General features: G+C 41.8%; 1 long non-coding RNA gene across 1 annotated transcript; it reads right to left on the bottom strand.

Moving 5' to 3' along the window:
* Positions 1–209: 209 nt before the first annotated feature.
* On the bottom strand, positions 210–19,540 carry LOC117666630 (uncharacterized). The gene is made up of 2 exons (XR_004591872.2): positions 19,473–19,540; positions 210–525 (listed from the first exon to the last, which is right to left on the bottom strand). It is a non-coding gene; the product is annotated as an uncharacterized LOC117666630 (long non-coding RNA).
* Positions 19,541–20,403: the final 863 nt, after the last annotated feature.

Raw genomic sequence — 20,403 nt, 5'->3', positions numbered from 1 at the left:
GATGTTGTTGTTGTTTCAAAGCTTTATTAAATTTTTGAAATGTACAAAAAAAAAAAAACCCAAAGAAAAAAGAATTCAAAAAAGAGGAAGGAGTACGGAAAAAACAAAATTGGGAAGTGCAAACAAAGAGGGAAAAAAGCTATAGAAAGAAGTAACTTCTGATTTTCCTTGATACAAATAAAAGCCTAAAAACCAAAGACCTTTTGAACTGGAATAAATTGTAACCAACAATACTTTTATCATTACAAACAAGTCTAATCATCAAAACCCAGGCTTAACTTTCATTTCTTTCAGTTTCAAAAGCAACAGCAATCAAGAGTGGTTTCCAAGGAGAAACGAAACTAAAGTCTTTCCTCAGCAGACAATTTCTTCATCTCTGCCAACTCCATTAAATTCACCACCCATTCTTTAATTGGGTACATATGAGTCCTTCCATCTTCTGAGCATAGAGAAGCCTTGGTGCTATTGTCACATATAAAAACAAGGTTCCATGTTGTTGTTTTTCAATCTTTTTGTCCATCAAACCTAAAGAAAAAGAAAAAAAGTCTGTGGCTTAAGTTGTTACATTCAGTTGTTAGAAACTAATCAAGGAGAAGAAGCAACCTGTAATTGAGGAGAAACTTCCTAACGGTGAGGACAATTAACCAGTGGAACAGCTTGCCTTCAGAAGTTGTGGGTGCTTCATCACTGGAGGTTTTTAAGAAGAGACTGGACAGCCACTTGTCTGAAATGGTATAAGATCTCCTGCTTGAGCAGAGGGCTGGACTAGGTCACTTCCAGCTAGGTCCCAGGTCACTTCCAGCTCTAGTCTATCGTAAATTGTGAATGCTCCAACGCTGGAAGTTTTTAAGAAGAGATTGGACAACCATTTGTCTGAAATGGTATAGGGTCTCCTTCTTGAGCAGGATGTTGGACTAAAAGACTTCCAAGGTCCCTTCCAACTCTGTTGGAAGAATTATCTGAATTAAATAATACATATAATAAGTCTTAGCTTTCTTACATGTACACCAGAGGAGATAGGTAGAGAATTGCTTGGGATAATTGAGATATGGAGATATCATAGGTACCTTCAAGCAAGCATGTTGTGGGTCAGGGACTCCAACTTAACCTATTGGATAGCCAAGAAATACTTGCCCGAGCATTAAAATACAGGTAGTCCTCAACTTACAACCACAATGGAGCCCAAAATTTATGTTGCTAAATGAGACATTTGTTAAGTGAGTTTTGCCTCGTTTCACAACCTTTCTTGCCAACAGTTGTTAAGTGAACCACTGCAATTGTTACTTTAGTAACACGGTTGTTAAGGGAACCTGGCTTCCCCTTTGACTTTGCTTATCAAAAGAGGATCAAAAGAGGATCCTCTTGGCAACTGACTCATATTTATGATGGCTGTGCGGTGTCGTCATAAATATGAGTCAGTTGCCAAGCGTCTGAATTTTGATTACTTGGGGATGCTGCAATGGTCATATAAGCATGAGAAATTGTCATAAGTCACCTTTTCCTGTGCTGTTGTAACTTTGAACAGTCACTAAATGACCCGTTGTAAGTTAAGAACTATCTGTAATAATATGGAGAGAGAGGATAGCTAAAAGGTAGGACACAAAGCCTTAAGCCTTAAGCCTTAAGCCAAAGGCCTTAAATTCAATCCCTTTATTACCAAGTAGGGCTGGAAAAGATTCTCATTTGAAACCCTGGGGATCTGCTGACAAAGTTCTCATAGGGTAAAAAGATCTTCGTTTAAGACAAATATGGCTTCTAGCGGGCAACAATCTTGTAATAAGAGTAGACCTCACTAATACTACATATGTTCAGAGAAATCTGAGCTTCAGCTACAGAAAAAAGTAGATCTTTAGGGGAAGAAGAACAGCAAGCCTAGAGGAGTTAATGGGTGGAAAGGGTGTAGCACTGGCGCCCCCTGATGGCCACTGAACAAATAACAGCAAGACAGAGATAGGGTTCATTTTATACTTGGGTACACCCCATTAATTAGATTTAAATTACTGATTATTACTGTTTAGTGCAATCAAGGTACAGCTGTTGCCAGTTTGTTGCATACAATCAAGATGATTCCCTCAAGGCTGTACTTCTGTTGTTAGGTTGCGGCATTTCACTGCATCGGACAATCTGCAGTTTGCACCTGGAAAAATTAGTTTTTAGTTCCATCTGGTAGCATTCAACCATTGTTGTTAGGGGTTGCTACTTTTGTTTTGCTTTTTTAATTAAGAAGTTATCTTTTTTTTTTTAAATTTGATTTATATGCCGCCCTTCTCCGGAGACTCAGGGCGGCTTACAATGTGTTAAGCAATAGCCTTCATACTTTTGTATATTTATACAAAGTCAGCTTATTGCCCCCACAAACTGGGTCCTGAATTTACCTACCTTAGAAAGGATGGAAGGCTGAGTCAACCTTGAGCCTTGGAGAGATTCGAACCAGCAATAATTGCAGGCAGCTGTGTTAATGACAGGGTGCTCTAGACCACTGTGCTATCAAGGCTCCTAAATCTTTAAATTGGATGGGTAAAAAAAATATCACTGTCAATCAAGAAGAGAAGTAACTTAGAAGTAAGAGGAAATTTCCTAATAGAAATTTATTTGCACTTCCCAATTTTGCTTTTTCCATACTCCTTCCTCTTTTTTGAATTCTTTTTTCTTTGGAGGTTTTTTTTTTTTTTTTTTTGTACATTTCAAATGAAAAGTGCAAATTTTAATCAGTGGAATAACTTGCTTCCAGAAGTTCAGAGAAGAGCAACTATGATGATCAAAGGCCTGGAGACTAAAACATATGAAGAACAGCTGCAGGATTTGGGTTTGGCTAGCCCTGGACTACCCACAGCCCACAGGCCAGATGTGCCACGCACTGACCACACCCACACCCGGTTTAGGGAAGGGGGGGAAAGTTGCAATATATCATGTGACAATGCCATGACAACGTGAGTTTGCCACCCCTGGGCTAGTCTAAAGAAAAGAAGAATTAGGGGCAATATGATAGCAGTATTCCAGTGTTTGAGGGGCTGCCACAAAGAAGAGGGGATCATATTATTCTACAAAGCACCAGAGGGCAGGACAAGAAACAAGGGTTGGAAACTATTTATTTATTTCTTTATTTTAATCTAATTTTTATACCACCCTTCTCCCGAAGGACTCAGGGCGGTGCACAGCCAAAGATAAAACGAACACATATATAAAATTTAAAAGCAATTTTAAAACATATTAAACATAGTAAATAGTTTGGCCCCAACATCATTAAAAAAAACAAAAGCAACCCATTAAAAGTAATGTTTAGGCCAGCCCAGCTTGTTGGAACAATAACGTCTTGAGGGCCCGGCGAAAGGTGCGTAGGTCAGGGATCATCCGTATCTCCGGGGGCAATTCATTCCAGAGGGTGGGTGCCCCCACAGAGAAGGCTCTCCCCCTGGGGGTCGCCAGTCAACATTGTTTGACCAAGGGTACCCTGAGGAGTCCCTCTCTGTGGGAGCGTATTGGCCGATGGGAGGCTGTCGGTAGCAGAAGGCGATCTCATAAGTACCCAGGTCCTAAACCATGGAGCACTTTAAAGATGATAAGCGTGGCTTGATGGGCGTGACAGGGGAAGGATACTGTAAAATCTCCATTCCCTCCCCACTCCAGGGGAAGGATATTGCAAAATCCCCATTTCCTCCCAATCAGCTGGGACTCGGGAGGCAGAGAATGGATGGGGGCGGGGCCAGTCAGAATTTTTACTACCGGTTCTCCGAACTATTCAAAATTTCTGCTACCGGTTCTCCAAAACTGGTCAGAACCTGCTGAAACCAACCTCTGGTGTAGGGCTATGCTTCAGAGTTTCAGATGCTAACACAAGATGTGGACTGGATACAGAGAGATTTACAGTAGTTGACTGGTTTAAGGAGAGTTTATCAGATGAAATATGAGATGAGGTGGTATGGGAACTAACCCCTGACCTGATGACTACTTCATCCAAATCAGGATAAACCACTGAGGAGAGGTTTATGAAGCCAACATAGTCAGAAAAGAGAAGTGCTACTACTTGTTTTCATTCCTTTTGCCTCTTCCTTCTTTTATGCACTGGAGATTTTTGAAGTTGAACATGAAGTCCACAGAATCCACTCTCTGTCTAATAGATGTTGTGCTATTATATAAAGGGCCTATGCTTATACTATGAAATATACTATACCATTTCATATGTGGTCCAGCCCAAGCCACATATATTTTTATTTATTTTATTTATTTTATTCAATTTGTATACCGCCCTTCTCCTAGTGGACTCAGGGTGGTGCATAGCCAAAACACATACCAATACAAAATTTAAAATTACTAAAAGAATTACATACTTTGGCCCAAATTTAAAACAATTCGAATTAAAACCCATTGACAGATTAAAAGCTAAAAACTAAAAAACTAAAAAAAAAGGGGGGGGTGTTCACGCCAGCCCTGCTTGATGGAAAAGAAAAGTTTTCAGGGCATGGTGAAAGAACCGGAGATCCGATATCCTTCTTATCTCCGGGGGCAAATTGTTCCAGAGGGCAGGAGCTGCCACAGAGAAGGCCCTCCCACTGGGGGTCGCCAGCCAATATTGCCTGGCTGACGGCACCCTGAGGAGTCCCTCTCTGTGGGAGCGTACTGGTCGGTGGGAGGCTATCGGCGGCAGAAGGCGGTCCCGCAAATATCCAGGTCCTATGCCATGGAGCACTTTAAAGGTGGTAACCAACACCTTGAAGCGCACCCGGAAGACCACTGGAAGCCAATGCAGCTCACGCAGGAGAGGTGTCACATGGGAGCGCCCCCTCGCTCCCATAATCCGCCGCGCGGCCGCATTCTGCACCAGTTGGAGCCTCCGGGTACTCCTCAAGGGGAGCCCCATGTAGAGAGCATTGCAGTAGTCCAGGCGGGAAGTGGCAAGTGCCTGAGTGACTGTGTGTAAGGAGTCCCGATCCAGAAAGGGACGCAACTGGTGAATCAGGCGGACCTGATAAAAAGCCCCCCTGGCCACGGCCGTCATATGCTCTTCTAAAGACATAACTCATGTTTCATATAACTCATGAAACATCAGTAAGGTCACAAAATTTGGAAGAGGTATTTTGCAAGCAAAGACCCTCATGGGTTCAGATCAAAATATATTGTCAGGTAGAAAGAATCAGGACCATCCACAACATAGAAGATTTATTCAAGGGTATATATAAAAATCTGGTCAACCAAAGTTTGGTACTAAACTGGTGTCAAATAAGAGTCAATGGAGTTCAGGAGGTGTTGTACTTGGATTGTTTGTGGGAATGTAATGACTTTAAGCTGATGACATGCTTAACTTCCCCTCCCAGCTCTGCCTGCTCTTCTTCTACATACTTACTGTTAAAGAAAGTGCTCCCAATCCCTAAGGGCTCCAGAAGCTGAAGACACCAAAAGTTAAGTAGAGGCCAGACTTGTTGAACCACTCCCACTGTCTTGGTGGAAATAAACAATGGTTAGCTCCTGCCTTCGGTTCCTATCACCTAGCATACAGAACCTTTGCAATTCACCATAGCAATCATGGAGAATCCTTCAACTCTATTGAGTTTCCCCCTTTGTCTTTCCTGGAGAGAATGGACTCACATCAGGCTCACAAATCTGGTTATTTACCAGGACTATGATGGATGCAACACTCATAGCTTACAAGGGCCAGCCCTTTGTCAATCAATGCTTCACAGAAGGATGGATCTCAACCTTGCCCCTCCAAATATTATGGAGTATTTGAGGGGGGAGGGAAACAGGCTTTGCTTCTGGGAGATATATTGGGAAGCGGACCTTGACTCATTCCCTTGTACTCATTTTTCTTGTACTATTTCTTGCTGTATATATACTGTACTCTGTTGCCTTCACACACAACACACACACACACACACACACACACACACCAACCCAGAGGTGAGTTCTACTTACCTTTACTACCAGTTCGCAATGGGGCCGCACAGAAGCATTTTGATGACGTTGGGGGTGGGGGTGGATGGGCGGAGCCTCCCTCCGGTTTTACTACCGGTTCTATAGAACTGGTCCGAACCAGGGACAACCCACCACTGCACCAGACCCTTTGAACTAGTTTCACAATGGCTTTTTTTTTATTACTGCAATGTCTTTGTATAACCGTTAGGAGTTCCAATCTAATGGTTGAATAAATCATCTCCGTCCACCAAATTGGACGCCTGGATAGCTCAACAGACTAAGCACTGTAATTTAACACCAAGTAAGGTGTTTACTTTAACAAGTAAGATCGAATCTCGCCAGGCTCAAGGTTGACTCAGCCTTCCATCCTTTCTAAGGTAGGTAAATTGAGGACCCAGTTTGTGGGGGCAATAAGCTGACTTTGTATAAAAATATACAACAGTATGAAGGCTATTGCTTAACGCACTGTAAGCCGCCCTGAGTCTCTGGAGAAGGGTGGCATATAAATCAATTTTTTTAAAAAAAATTGTTTCTTTCATGGTCCAAAACAGAGTACGGATCACTTGGTGTCCTCCTTTTCATCTCCGTCCTGTTACTATTATGTGCCTAAAAGGGTTAAAGCTGGAATAAGCCCAAGGCCACTCCTTCTGGGACTCTTCATGCAAATTTCCCACAGAATCTTTTCCAGTGGCTCTGGAAAGTTCCATGCAAGATACAGACAGAAAGTTCCATGCAAGATACAGAAAGTTCCATGCAAGATACAGATACAGTAGTTAATGCAGTTAGTTATTCAATTAATCAAAAAAAAAAAAAAATATGGTACAAGACCAAACACGATTAAAAAAAAACCCTACATATCAGTGGTGGGTTTGAAAATTTTTTACTACCAGTTCTGTGGGTGTAGCTTGGTGGGCATGGCATTGCTTGGTGGGCGTGGCTTGCTGGGCATGGCAGGGGAAGGATACTGTAAAATCTCTATTCCCACCCCACTCCAGGGGAAGGATACTGCAAAATCCCCATTTCCCCCCTGCCCCCACGATCAGCTGGGACCTGGGAGGCAGAGAATAGATGGGGGTGGGGCCAGTCAGAATTTTTACTACTGGTTCTCTGAATTACTCAAAATTTCCACTACCGGTTCTCCAGAACTGGTCAGAACCTGCTGAAACCCATCTCTGCCGCATATGGTACAATAACTACTGTATTTTAAAAGTTATATAAAAACAATAAGCAGCTAACAACCAGAAAGGAGGAACCAGATAGTTTCTAACAGCTATAGCTATAGGAATTTCGAAACCTTGTACAAAGTTGTTATTAAAACTTCAGCCCTTCTATCTCTTCCTTCCTTCCTTCTGTCTGTCTGTCTGTCTGTCTCGCAGTCTTTTATCCCATTTTGACAATTAACTATATTTATTTATTTTTGACATTTGCTGATGTCTAATAACTCAACAAGCAATAATTTTTGCTAGTTATATTGAGTGCTCTGTGCTCGATTGCTCTGAACTGGACACAGGGGAGTTGATTGAAGATTACCCAGAATAATTTTCCAATATTTAATAATAACTTTATTGTCATTATACGTGTATGCACAGTATACCCATACAACGAAATTCATTTAACATCCAAAGACCAGGTCCAACACACATAACAATCCCAAACACACTCCCACCCATCACAGTCCCCACCCCTAAATCACCCAAACAACCACACAACAGACCATCTACAGACGATATGGAACTCTTTTCACTAGGAGAAGTTTTTAAACTCCAAAACCTGTTTTGCAACCTTTTTCTCCTCTTTTTTTTTTTTAATTTTTAAAAGATTGCTGGCGGGTGGGGAGACATTTCAAAACAGAAAATCCCTGGGGTTTTTTCCTTTCCTCAGACTATTTTTCACGGTACACCTACACCTCTGCCTAGCTACAAAGAACCCTACAATTATTTTTAAACAGAGGTGTGCAATATTCTGTGCCAAATTAAGCAAGGGTGATTCTGATCTAGTGAGGGCATTCTCCCTCCCTCCCTCTACTTTAGAAGAGCCCCCACCATTTCCTAGGTTGGGTGGTGGCCACGTGGGCTCAAGAAAATACATGTTTGAGTTCAGGAGGCAACAACTGGGTACAATCAGTCTCCCACCCACTTCTTAATGTCACCTGAATTTAAACCCCTATTGCTTGGGCCCATGAAGAAGTCCTGCTTCTTTAAGAAGCAACCTATTGCTTGCTTTGCTCCCCACCACCCACTCCTCCAAATTGGGCTCAAGGGTTTATGCAAACCTAACCCTGGGGTCAAGCAAAAACAACGATTGCGAGGGAACAATTCCCTTTTACGGTCATCCCTTATGCACTAAAGGAGTTTGGCAAGTGTAAGTACTCGGAAGGAAGATACCAGTTTAAAGCAAATCAGAGATTGCACAAGGGATTTACCCCTGCCCGAGATTTCCTTATCTCCTTTACTGATAATGGGGTCTTGCTCAAACAATAACAGATGTTGCAGAAGGATGTCTCCCTAACATGATGTTGTCAGAGCCATGAACTCATCTGGGGCCTTTTGTTTATTGGTTCGATTTATATGCCGCCCTTTTCCGGAGACCCAAGGTGGCTTACAATGTGTTAAGCAATAGCCTTCACACTTTTGTCTATACCTGCTTAGTAGGGCTTTTGCCCCCCCCCAAAGCGGTGTTCTTTTTAATACAAAGTCAGCTTATTGCCCCCACAAACCGGGTCCTCATTTTACCTACCTCGGAAGGATGGAAGGCTGAGTCAACCTTGAGCCTGGTGAGATTTGAACTTGCAGTAATTGCAGGCAGCTGGTTTTACTTAACAGTGCTTTAGTCTGCTGCGCCACCAAGGCGTTTTCTTTTTTCTTTTGTTAATCAGAGCAATAAGCATAAGCTTGTCAGGGACTGAATCAGCTGCTCTTCCTTGGAACCATATACTGAAGGAGTTTGGGAATTTTGTTTAGGCCAGGGGTCTGCAACCTTAAACACTCGAAGAGCCATTTGGACCCGTTTCCCACAGAAAAGAAATCACCGGGAGCCACAAAACCTGGGTGGGCATGGCCAACTCGACATCACTCACTCCCACCCAGTCACATAACATCCCCCCATAGCCACGCTTACCCAGGTTTTGTGGCTCCTGGTGTTTTCTTTTCTGTGGGAAACAGGTATCTCTCTCTCTCTCTCCCTCCCTCTCTCTCTCTCTCTCTCTCTCTTTCTGTCTCTATCTCTTCTTTCTCCCTCTCTGTCTCTCTCTCTCTTTCTCTCTCATCTCACTCTCATCTCTCTCTCTCTCTGTCTCATGTGTCTGTGTGCATGTGTGTGTGTGTATTCCCTCTTGAACAATTTCCCAAAACAGGCGAGGGTTGGTGGGGTTTCTTTTTGCTGATGTTGTTCTTCCTTCTTCTTTGGGTGCTTTTTACCATATTTAAATCAAGAGTCATTTCAGGTTCCCAGATAAATGAAGCTCTTTTGTCCCCCTGCTGTAGCTCCCTGTCGGCTGAAGCCACCATTGCCTGCACTGCCCCTCACCCCCCTCTTCCAGTCGCTCCTCGCCTGGCCTGAGAAGATAAGGGCGATGGCGGCGATGGAGACTCGCTCCATATTCCAGAGCGGGAGCGAAGCACCATTGTACTTGCATATCTCACAGGCGCTTCTTCCGGCCCTTGGTGCTGCGTACACATTGGTCGCTCAGGGAGATGCACGACTTGCTCTCCGCCCTGAGATACCGGCTCAGCCTGGGTGTGGCCGACGCCACTGCTGTTGCCACCTCCATAGCCTTCCCACTGCTCTCATAGTGCCTTGCACAGTACAGTTGAATTTAGTGCACTTCACAATGGGGGAGACAGTGTCTCCTCCTTCTCCTGGAGTTCATTATGATGCAGAACATCAGCCACAACTGGGCGGGGCAGAGAGCAAGTCGTGCATCTCCCTGAGCGACCGAGGTTGAGTTGAATTCCATAGCTTGGAAGGATCAGCTGGTTTCAGCTCATCAATTGATATCAACCCCCATCCTTTGACCTGGATTGAGTCCCCATCCTCAGGAGAAGAGAGGTCTGCAGAAGGACCATACTAAGCACACTGGGTCAAAGAGGGACCTTCGTTCCCTTCCAACTGTTTGTGGATGCATCTAACACTGGTCTTCAAGGACAAAGTGCACAAGCTACAAAGAAAATCTGCTTCTTCCCTGCCCCACCTCTCTTTCAACCCCCAAACATTTATTCTACTTTATTCCCATTTCTATCTGTGCAAAAAGCGCTTCTCCTTAGCCATGTGTATGAATGCTGCATCTTATAAATTTCTCTCCCTCCTTGCTGTGGCTGGATGCCTCCAAAATGCTGGTTTTTAGTTAATTTCTTATGGCAATAAGAATCTCTGTTTTTTGCTTGCTCCTATAACTGGATGTTGTGTAAAGTGAATCACTTAACAAGTTCTCCCAGTTCCTTCCCTTCTTTGATTATCTGCCATTCCTTTACCTTCTGTGGAGTTTAATGCTGAATCCAGTATAATTGAATTCCAAGGGCCATTGTCTGGAATTTGGTTTTTCCTCGTTGAATAGAATTTGCAACTCTCCAAAAGCCTAGCCTTTCTCTCATTGTAACAAAAATGCTATTTATGAACGCCCTGTCTTTCTCTCATTTAACAATGTGCTGAACTCCTGGCAAATACCTGAACTAGCCTACAGTTTTCTTGGCAAGATTGTCAGAAGTAGTTGATGTCCCTTGGTTTAAGGTCACCCAGTTGGCTTTGTGCCTAAGGCAGGATTAGAACCACAGTCTCAAAGTTTTTATCTGGTGCCTTAACCACTATATCAAACCAGCACACTCAAATGTATCTCTTGTGCCTATTACGTATTTGACTGCCTTAATGAATATTCAGAACTAATGAAGTAAATAAATTGTTTGGTTAATAACTATAACTTCATTTTTGGACTTCTGGAATGCATAAGCCTGATTTGTAAGCAACAGTGTAAAAAGATCCTCACAGAACTGGCCCTGTGGGAAGCCACAGTAATAAACTGACTGACAAAAAAAAAAAAAAAAAAGGATACCCATACTGGCTGCAAAGCACACAGAAACACTTCAGATCCAAATACTGAGCACCAGCAGTGGGCTGCTGGGGGTTCGCAAGGGTTTGGGAGAACCTCTAGCTAAGATTCTGTGCAGTTCGGAGAACCCCCAAATCCCACTCCTGGTTGGCCTTGCCCATCCCTCCCTGCCTCTCCCAGGAGTCCCCACGCAGCCCGTTTTAGATGCAGGTAAGTGCAGGGTGCGCGCAAAGGCTCGGGGAGAGCGAAAAACGGGCCTACCAGAAGTTCAGGAAGGCCAGAAACGGGCCTGTTTCCAGCCTCCAGAACCCGGGGAGGCCGTTTTCGCCCTCCCGGAGGCTCCAAGAAAGCCTCCAGAGCCTGGGGAGGGCAAAATGCCCCCCCCTTGCTGTGGTGCAAGAGGCTGACTAGGCCACGCCCACCCAGCAATCAGGCAGAGAACCCCTTGCTAAAATTTTTGAAGCCCACACCTGCTGAGCACTAATTTTTAAACCTGCATTCCGGTGCTAGATAGCTTTTTTAAAAAGACACATGTTTAATACAACCTGAATCTTGAAACAACAGCACACATGGGGAAGAAACTACACTAAAATAATTTTTTAAAAGTGGGCTCCATAAGGTTAATTAATGTTCTTATACCATAAACTTTCAAACCTCAAGCCCACTTCTTCAGAGGAATTAATTCGTCGGTCTCCACTGCAGGCAGAAATGGCAGAAAAGTCATTTACATTCTGCACTGTTGTAGGGGTGTGCGGGTAACTGCCAGAGTGCTTTTAGTAGCAATGTTTCCCTCTCCTGTTTCCCTCAAATTACAGCACTGAGTTGGCTTATGCCATGTGTTTAGGCTGTAATTGCAAAGCAAAGTGTTTTCCAGAATAGATTCAGATTCCTCCTAGAATAGGGCTTAATCTGTTTTGAGTTTAATTGGATCATGAAGGATCTTATCACATGGCGCCTTTTCCCAATGAGGATTTGGTGATCTCCACTCATTCTCCTCTGGGCAAAAAAATCATATTCTCATTAAATCAGGTGTCCCTGTTGTCAAACTCTGTTCTGCCTTTCTTCCCTCTGTTCCCAGTCTTCGCCAGCCACCTGATTTCCTTCCAACATAGAAGATGTAATGGTATGTGAGGAAGACCTTGGGGGATTAGGTGAAAAGATGCTGCCAAGATGAACAATCAGATAAGGGACAGCATAGCCCACAGCTGAATAGTGGGAAAGGCAAGAGACACAAAAGAGATCCTCCCTCGTTTCTCAGGTTGTAAAGGAGGCAACAAGAGAACTGTACTTTGTACTTTGCAAAATTCTGTTAATGTTGCTTTACAATAAAGTGGATTTAGCTCATCTGGTTGTTATTCTAGTTTCCCTGGCGAGACCAACAGCAAGTGTTGAAGAGTAACAGGTTTCATACACCTTGAAGCTATCTGTCAACGTTCTGATGAATCTCTCTCTCAGCTGTTTGACTAATGGGATGCAGAAGGCTACTAGGTACCTCCACTCCTCCACAGGTTCTTCCCAATCTGCTGTTCTCTTCCCTCTCCATCTTGGGCCCCCGGTGAATGTCGCTCCAGGCGGAAGTAGAGGGAACTTGGCTTCAGATGCCTTCGGCACCACACCCGGCCACAGTTCCTTGGTCGGCTGATGGAATTCCCTGCTTCCACAACCTCTTCCTGCACAGCTATCTGCTCAGATTTCTTTGGCCATTCCTTTGAATGGGTCACCACCATTGAATGGGTGCTGAAATCCGCCTGCACAACAGCCAGTATGTCTTTCGTTGTGGCTGTCCTGGGCTTGGCCGCCTGCTCCCCTTTACATTTCGTCCCGGACATCTTCTCCTGAGTATCCACAGCTCTTCTGGAGAGGGCTGGGCAGGCTGCAGAAACCCAGGGCTCCTTTGTAGATTTTAATTTTGGTAAAGGCAAAGGTTCCCCCGCACATGCGTGCTAGTTGTTTCCGTCTCTAGGGGTTGTGCTCATCTCCGTTTCTAAGCCAAAGAGCCAGAGTTGTCCGAAGACATCTCTGTGATCATGTGGCTGGCATGACTAAACGCCGAAGGTGCACGGAGCGCTGTTACCTTCCTACCAAAGATGGTCCCTATTTTTCTACTTGTATTTTTTACATGCTTTCGAACTGCTAGGTTGGCAGAAGCTGGGACAAGTAACGGGAGCTTACTCCGTTATGCGGCACTAGGGATTCAAACTGCTGAACTGCTGACCTTCTGATCGACAAGCTCAGCGTTTTAGCCACTGAGCCACCACGTCCCTTTCTTTTAATTTTTAATTTTGGTAGATCTGGTTTAATGTCAACGTTCTGACTGACGAACCCAACCAAAGTAAGCACGGCTGAGACGATCCAATCTCTTAATGCAAAAATTTAATGAGTGCCTTCATCTTTGCCAATATGATGTACTCATTAAAGTTTTGCATTAAGAGATTGGATCGTCTCAGCTGTGCTTACTTTGGTTGGGATCATCAGTCGGGATGTTGACACTATCCTTGGATGATATCAGAATTAGAGGAGAAACACTGGTTGTACTCCAATACAAGTAACAACTACCTAAGTTTGTCACACTAATGGTCAGGAGATGAGATGAAAGCCATACAGATCAGGGGTCTCCAACCTTGGCAATTTTAAAACTTGTGGACTTCAACTTTATGACTTGTGGACTTCAACTCCCAGAATTCCTCAGCCAGTTCTGGGAGTTGAAGTCCACAAGTCTTAAAGTTGCCAACGTTGGAGACCCCTGATACAGTGCACATAGCAGAAGGCAGATGTTTCCAGGACGTGTTTCTCCTTGGTAAAGTAGAAGTGAGGAAAGGCCTCTTAACAGATTAAGAGTAAGCAGATCAGAAGATGTATTATACTTCTAGGACAACTTAGAACTTACTCCAGGATAAACATTTTGAAAAATTAGATATAAGGATATTGTGGACAGAAGGAAGCTCACAAAATGTTTTTTCCAGGTCTAAGAGGATACTAGGTGAAATATCCTTTGCTCAATTTGCTAAGCGTGATGAAGACTTTCAGATTTGTTAAGCAGTAGCAGAAATTGTTTAGGGGCAGTTTTTTTTAAAAAAACTATCATTTTAAAATATATTTAATGTCTTAGCACTTAGCCTAAGTCAACTTAAAGGCCCCAAAGGAAGCTGAATCCCATGAACATTGATACTCTTTTATCTTAATGTCCTCAGGGAATAAAATAGATTAGAGATAAATAGCAGGAAATAAGAATGGCTGCACAGAAGGTTTATTCAATTTGTTCTGTTTGAATTATTTTGGCTCTTTGGCTAACAAGTGGACCAAAACAAATCAGTATTTTTCAGGTTTTCTGTTGGGTCATTCTGTCCTTCAGAGTAATCAATTTGAAACAAAAAAGGCCAGCATCAGCTCTGTTTGATGTGGGTGCAATGGGAAGAGGACTTTTGAGCTTATGTTATAATGATGATAGAAGGTTTTGCCTGAATTAGGGATTAGAGCTCCTTCATTTCAAATGCTTTTTCATTCTAAGACACTTTGGAGTACATTAATGCTGTTGTAGGAATGTTTAAGGCTCAGGAATTTGTGGTATTTTATAGTTAAGCAGATTACCCAGTTTTGATCTGTAGGTAGTCTCCATTGCCCTTGCATTTCCATTTTAAACAAGGCAAAGAGAAGTAGGAGGAAAATTAAAACTATGGCAACCAAACATAGGTGGCAAAAATCTCACCTCTAGGTGGCAGCAAAGAAAAGTAAATATTTTCTGCCAACTAGTGGTCATCCAGGTTTTTGCAACTCAGAGCTAATAGTGGTATGAAAATGGCCCATATGGTGCTGCTGTCTGGATAGCCGCTCTGTGCAGTACTGTAAAGGCAATGGTGGGCAGTTCTGTTTTGTCAACCCCTGCAGGAAAAGCTTCCACCAATAACTTGAAGGAATGGAATGTGTGTGAATGACCTGGGGTGGGGGTGGGGGGCAAGGGCAAGAGATGCTGCCTAGGAAACAATCTGACAAGGAGCCTGAGTGGCGTAGGAGGCTAATGCCTCCTAAGGCAGCATTTAACATCCAGCTGCCTGCAATTACTGCGAGTTCGAATCTCACCAGGCTCAAGGTCGACTCAGCTTTCCATCCTTTCTAAGGTGGGTAAATTGAGGACCCAGTTTGTGGGGGCAATAAGCTGACTTTGTATAAATATACAAAAGTATGAAGGCTATTGCTTAACACATTGTAAGCCGCCCTGAGTCTACGGAGAAGGGCGGCATATAAATCAAATTTTTTAAAAAAAAAGAGAGAGAGAGAGAGGCAGAGGCCCGCAATGGCTTAATGCTCAGAGAAAGAAACTTAAAAGGACTCACCTTAATGCATCAAGGAATTTAAAATGGTGGGAGGAAATTTGTACTTTCACACCTGCAAGAATCTATTACAGTAGCCTTAGCTCATCTAATTGTATTTCCTATCTATTTTACTTGGGAGGGCTGACACTGAATAGAACGAATGCCAGGATAGTGCGTCTAAATTCCAAGCACTCAGTCCAATTCTCCCCATGCCACCCCTTTTTTTTAAATGTAGGATGATGACATAATTAGGAAAATTTGGGATTGTGCAGAAATGGACAGATTAACTTTAAAAATTAAAGATAAAGAAGACTCGAAATATTACAGGACATGGAATAAATTTGATGAATGGATAGAGACAAGAGGCAGAAATGAGAGGGAAGTTTATGAATGTCAGTACAAAAAAGATGTATAAAACTATGGATATAATATGGAGAAATTTGTAAATAAGCTAATGTAAGTAGAAACTTAGTTGAAGTTTTCTTTTCTTTTCTTTTGGTTTTGTTGTTGTTGTTGTTGTTGTTGTATTGTTGCAATTATAGGAGCTGCTGATCCAGTTCTACAGAGGAATTATTGAGTTTGTCATCTGCAGCTCTATAACTGTCTGGTTTGGTTCCGCAACCCAACAAGACAGACACAGACTTCAGAGGATAATTAGAACTGCAGAAAAAACAATTGCTACCAACCTGCCTTCCATTGAGGATCTGTATACGGCACAAGTCAAAAAGAGGTCTGTGAAAATATTTACGGACCCCTCACATCCTGGACATAAACTGTTTCAACTCCTACCCTCAAAACGACATTATAGAGCACTGCACATCAGAACTAGACAAAAACAACTAGTTTTTTCCCAAACGCCATCACTCTGCTAAACAAATAATTCCCTCAACACTGTCAAACTATTTACTAAGTCTGCACTACTATTAATCTTCTCATCTTCTCATCATTACCATCACCCATCTCCTCCCAATTATGACTGTATGACTGTAACCTTGTTGCTGGTATCCTTATGATTTATATTGATATTGTTTCCTGATTGCTTATTTGTACCCTATGACTATCATTAAATGTTGTACCTTATGATTCTTGACAAATGTATCTTATTTTATGTACTCTGAGAGTGTATGCACCAAGACAAATTCCTTGTGTGTCCAATCACACTTGGCCAATAAAAAATTCTATTCTATTCTATTCTATTCTATTACTGTTAACATAGGAAAGTTATAGTTATTAGCAAGTATGTTATTTATCATGGATCTCTCTCTGGTTGTACTTTATTTGCATTATTATCCTGACATGGCACTGTCTTTTCAATAAAATAATAAAATAAAATAAAATAAAATAAAATAAAATAAAATAAAATAAAATAAAATAAAATAAAATAAAAAATAATAAAATAAAATAAAATAAATAAAATAATAAAATAAAATAAAATAAATAAAATAATAAAATAAAATAAAATAAAATAAAATAAAATAAAATAAAATGTTGATCTATCATCCTAATGATCACAAGATATCAACCAAGTCTTTGCCCCTCTAAATTGCAAAGTAATGATTGTCTGGACCTGCGCAGCCTGAGATGTAGCCGCTGTCTGAGAGAATATTCTTGGAGCCGCAATTCAAGAAAGGAGTTTTGAGTTCGTGCAAGGTAATTTCTCCAAAACTATGTCTATTGTCAGCCCGTTGACCAAGGTAACAAAAAAGCAGTGGAAAATTTGTCTCTCTTGGCTGCCATCTAGCGGTCTGGATTTGTGCATTTTAGATACAGCCACTAGGTCAGGATTGAGGGGCTGGAGAAATTATGGTAATGATTCTTCTGCCAATCACAGAATAAATAATCACCCAAAAGACTAGAAGGGGGAAGGCATGGCCGCAGCCTGAAGTCATACCTATACCAAAATATATTCTATGATGGTATAAAACATAGTTGCAGACTGAAACCATGCCTATTTATTTATTTATTTATTTATTTATTTATTTATTTATTTATTTATTTATCAAATTTCTATACCGCCCTACTCCCAAAGGACTCAGGGCGGTGAACAGCCAAGATAAAATACAGATAATACAAATATTAAAAATCCCTTAAAATTATTAAATATTTTGGCCGAAACACAGATTAAAACACCCAATTTATAAAATCACGAATTAAAAATTTAAAAGAGGAGAGTTAGGCCAGGCCAGCCTGCTGAAATAAAAAAGTTCATTTTTTCCAAAGAAAAATCCATGAGAAATAAAAGGGCATTCCTGATAGTAGTAGTCCTATTAATTTAACCTACTATTACTTACATTAATTATTAATTTAACTTACTATTACTTACTTACATTAATTCCAGAACAATCTAATTGATTTCAAGGCTTTTCAGATCAGTCAGCTGACCCACCTACTTTTTTTTTTTTTTTTAAGGTTAAGCATTTTACTTGGCTGTTCACCGCCCTGAGTCCTCAGGGAGAAGGGCGGTATACAAATTCAAAATTAAATTAAATTAAATTAAATCTCTGGAAGCTGCAATTCTCACCAACTCAAGGTGGACTCAGACTTCCATCTTTCCGAGGTCGATAGAAGGAGGACCCAGAGTGTAGGGGGCAATATGCTGACTCTGTAAACTGCTTAGAGAAGGCTGTAAAGCACTCTCAAGCTGTATATAAGTTTAAGTGCTATTGCTATTTGAGCCTCCTTTTCCACATGTCCTGGATTGTTTGGACACTGTGCTATTTATGGGCCCGGATACCTTGGACTGTCTTCAACCAGGCTCTGTAGCAGGTGGTTAATGAGACAGAGGCTGCATTATAAGGATGTGTCTTCAAGAAACAATAAGTGGGACATTTTTGTATTTCAGTAACACAGTGTCTGTGTGTGTGTGTGTAGAGGGAGACCTTGCCCATAAGTAGAAGGCTGTTTGTTCCATAACACTGGCTGGAGTACATACAAATGAGGGCCATTGTGGTGGCAGGGCCCAGACTAAGGGAATCTCTCCCTTGGGGTATTAGAAAGATTCAAACAGGGTTTTCTTTTTCTTTTCTTTTTTGTTCCTTTGAATCAGTGTTCACTCCTGGTGACTGCCTGGCAAATCCTTGCAATTCCCTTGGCAAGGTTTTGCAGTAGTAGTTTGTCATTGCCTCCTTCCTAGGGCTGAGATAGGGTGACAGGCCCAAAGTCACTTTGCTGGCTTTGTGCCTAAGGTGAGACTAGAATTCATGGTTTTCCTGTTTCTCGCCTGATGCCTTTTGTTTAAATAAGTTTGTATTAAACATTTTTCAAAGATAAAAACTAACACAAACTAATAAAAAGAAAAAGCAGAAGGGAAAGAAAGGAAAAGGACAAAAGACAAAAGTAATGAAAGAAAGAAGAAAAAGAAATAATAAAAAGCTTCCAATTTTCTCTGCAGCAAATATAGCAATAACATTTAGACTTATATACCCCTTCAGAGTGCTTTACAGCCCTCTCTAAGTGGTTTACAGAGTCAGCCTACTGCCCCCAACAATCTGGGTCCTCATTTTACCCACCTTGGAAGGATGGAAGGCTGAGTCAATCTTGAGCCTGGTAAGATTCGAACTGCCAAATTGCAGGCAGCCGGCAATCAGTAGAAGTAGCCTGCAGTACTGCATTCTAACCACTGCGCCACCGCGGCTCTAAATATAAATATAATAGCAAAATTATCTCTGTGACTAGAAAAGAAACTCTTTTCCATTTCCCCCAATCATCAGAACACAAATCATGAGTTCATTTCCCCCCCCCCCATCTTATCCAAAAAAATCTATAAGGGGTTTATAGTCAACCATATATGTAGATACACTGTAATCCACAGTTGAACTCTGAGTTACCTATATTCTCTTATATTGATAGTGTACATATTGTTTACTCTTTAAGCAAAATTAATTTAGTCATCTCTGCTAGTACCATCATTTTCATAAACCATTCCTCCATCATAGGTTCAATTTTTAGCCTGATGCCTGAACCAATACACCAAACTGGCTCTCTTCAAATAGTTGGGCCATTTTAAAATGCCATATTACAGCTTTAAAAATGTTTTCAATTTAACAATCTTTGGTGCGGGGGTGGGGAATAATGAATGTATATATTTTCTTGTAATTGTGAACCTTCAAATGCACATGTGATGTGGGGCTCTATAAATATTTATATTAAATAATATGTTGCTTAGGATCTCCTCAATTAAACAATGTCATCTCCTGGGATCAGAGGCCTACCTTCCATATGATGGCACTTGCCCTTTGGTGCAGAAATTCCCCCAGTGGTCCATATAGCTTCCATCTTGATATTCAGAAAGCTGCTCTAAGCTGTCTGTTCTCCCAGGTAGGATCCTGGATGAGTCCTGCTGAGATTGTTGTTTTGTATTTCTTCCCCTGAATGCATCTCATCTATTTCTCTAGTTTACTGTTCTGAGCTTTTATTAGGTAAAGCTCCAAAATTCAGTTGAAGCCAGGTATTCTTTACATCAGGACTGTCCAACTTGGCAACTTTAAGACTTGTGGAGTTCAACTCCCAGAATTCCCTAGCAACTGGCTGTGGACTTGTGGGGGTTGAAGTCCACAAGCCTTAAAGTTGCTAAGGATGGACACTCCTGCTTTACATCTAGTAAACAAATAAAATATAATCTCCATTTCACTCTAGTGTTGAATTTGAGTTAATGAAAAATGAAGCTGCCCAGAGTTCAATATAAAATGGGCGGCCATGTCAATGTTTTAAATAAATAAATAAAACCCCCACACAAGGAATACGTGGGTTGCCATCCATACGGGGCTGCCATTTGCTTCACAGTAAAGAAATGTGAAGTGTAGAAGCATGGTATATATTTGAAATATGGTGTATTTTGCCCTTCAGTCACAGCCACCTGGGATAGGGAGACCCACGTAGGCGGCAGCACAGAGGGTGGGCTCAGGGCCAGCGAGGCCTAGTAACTTCCTTCTCTTTCAACTTCTCAAATCATCTTCTCATCTATGTCTTTTAAAGGAAGCGTCTAATTGCATATTCAAACCTATGTCTGCAGGAGAAATTACTTCACATTGCATAATTTTTCTGACGCTGCTCAGAATGTGTCTGGTTACATCTTGGCATAAAACCTGGCGTGGGGGGAGTGGGGGAGGAAGAGAGGAGAAATTACAATTCCACAGAAGGAAT

Source organism: Pantherophis guttatus, chromosome 2 (assembly GCF_059756535.1).
Source record: "Pantherophis guttatus breed Tessera chromosome 2, ASM5975653v1, whole genome shotgun sequence".
In the NCBI taxonomy this organism is placed as follows: Eukaryota; Metazoa; Chordata; class Lepidosauria; order Squamata; family Colubridae; genus Pantherophis; species Pantherophis guttatus.
This window is presented reverse-complemented; position numbering and strand designations above follow the sequence as displayed.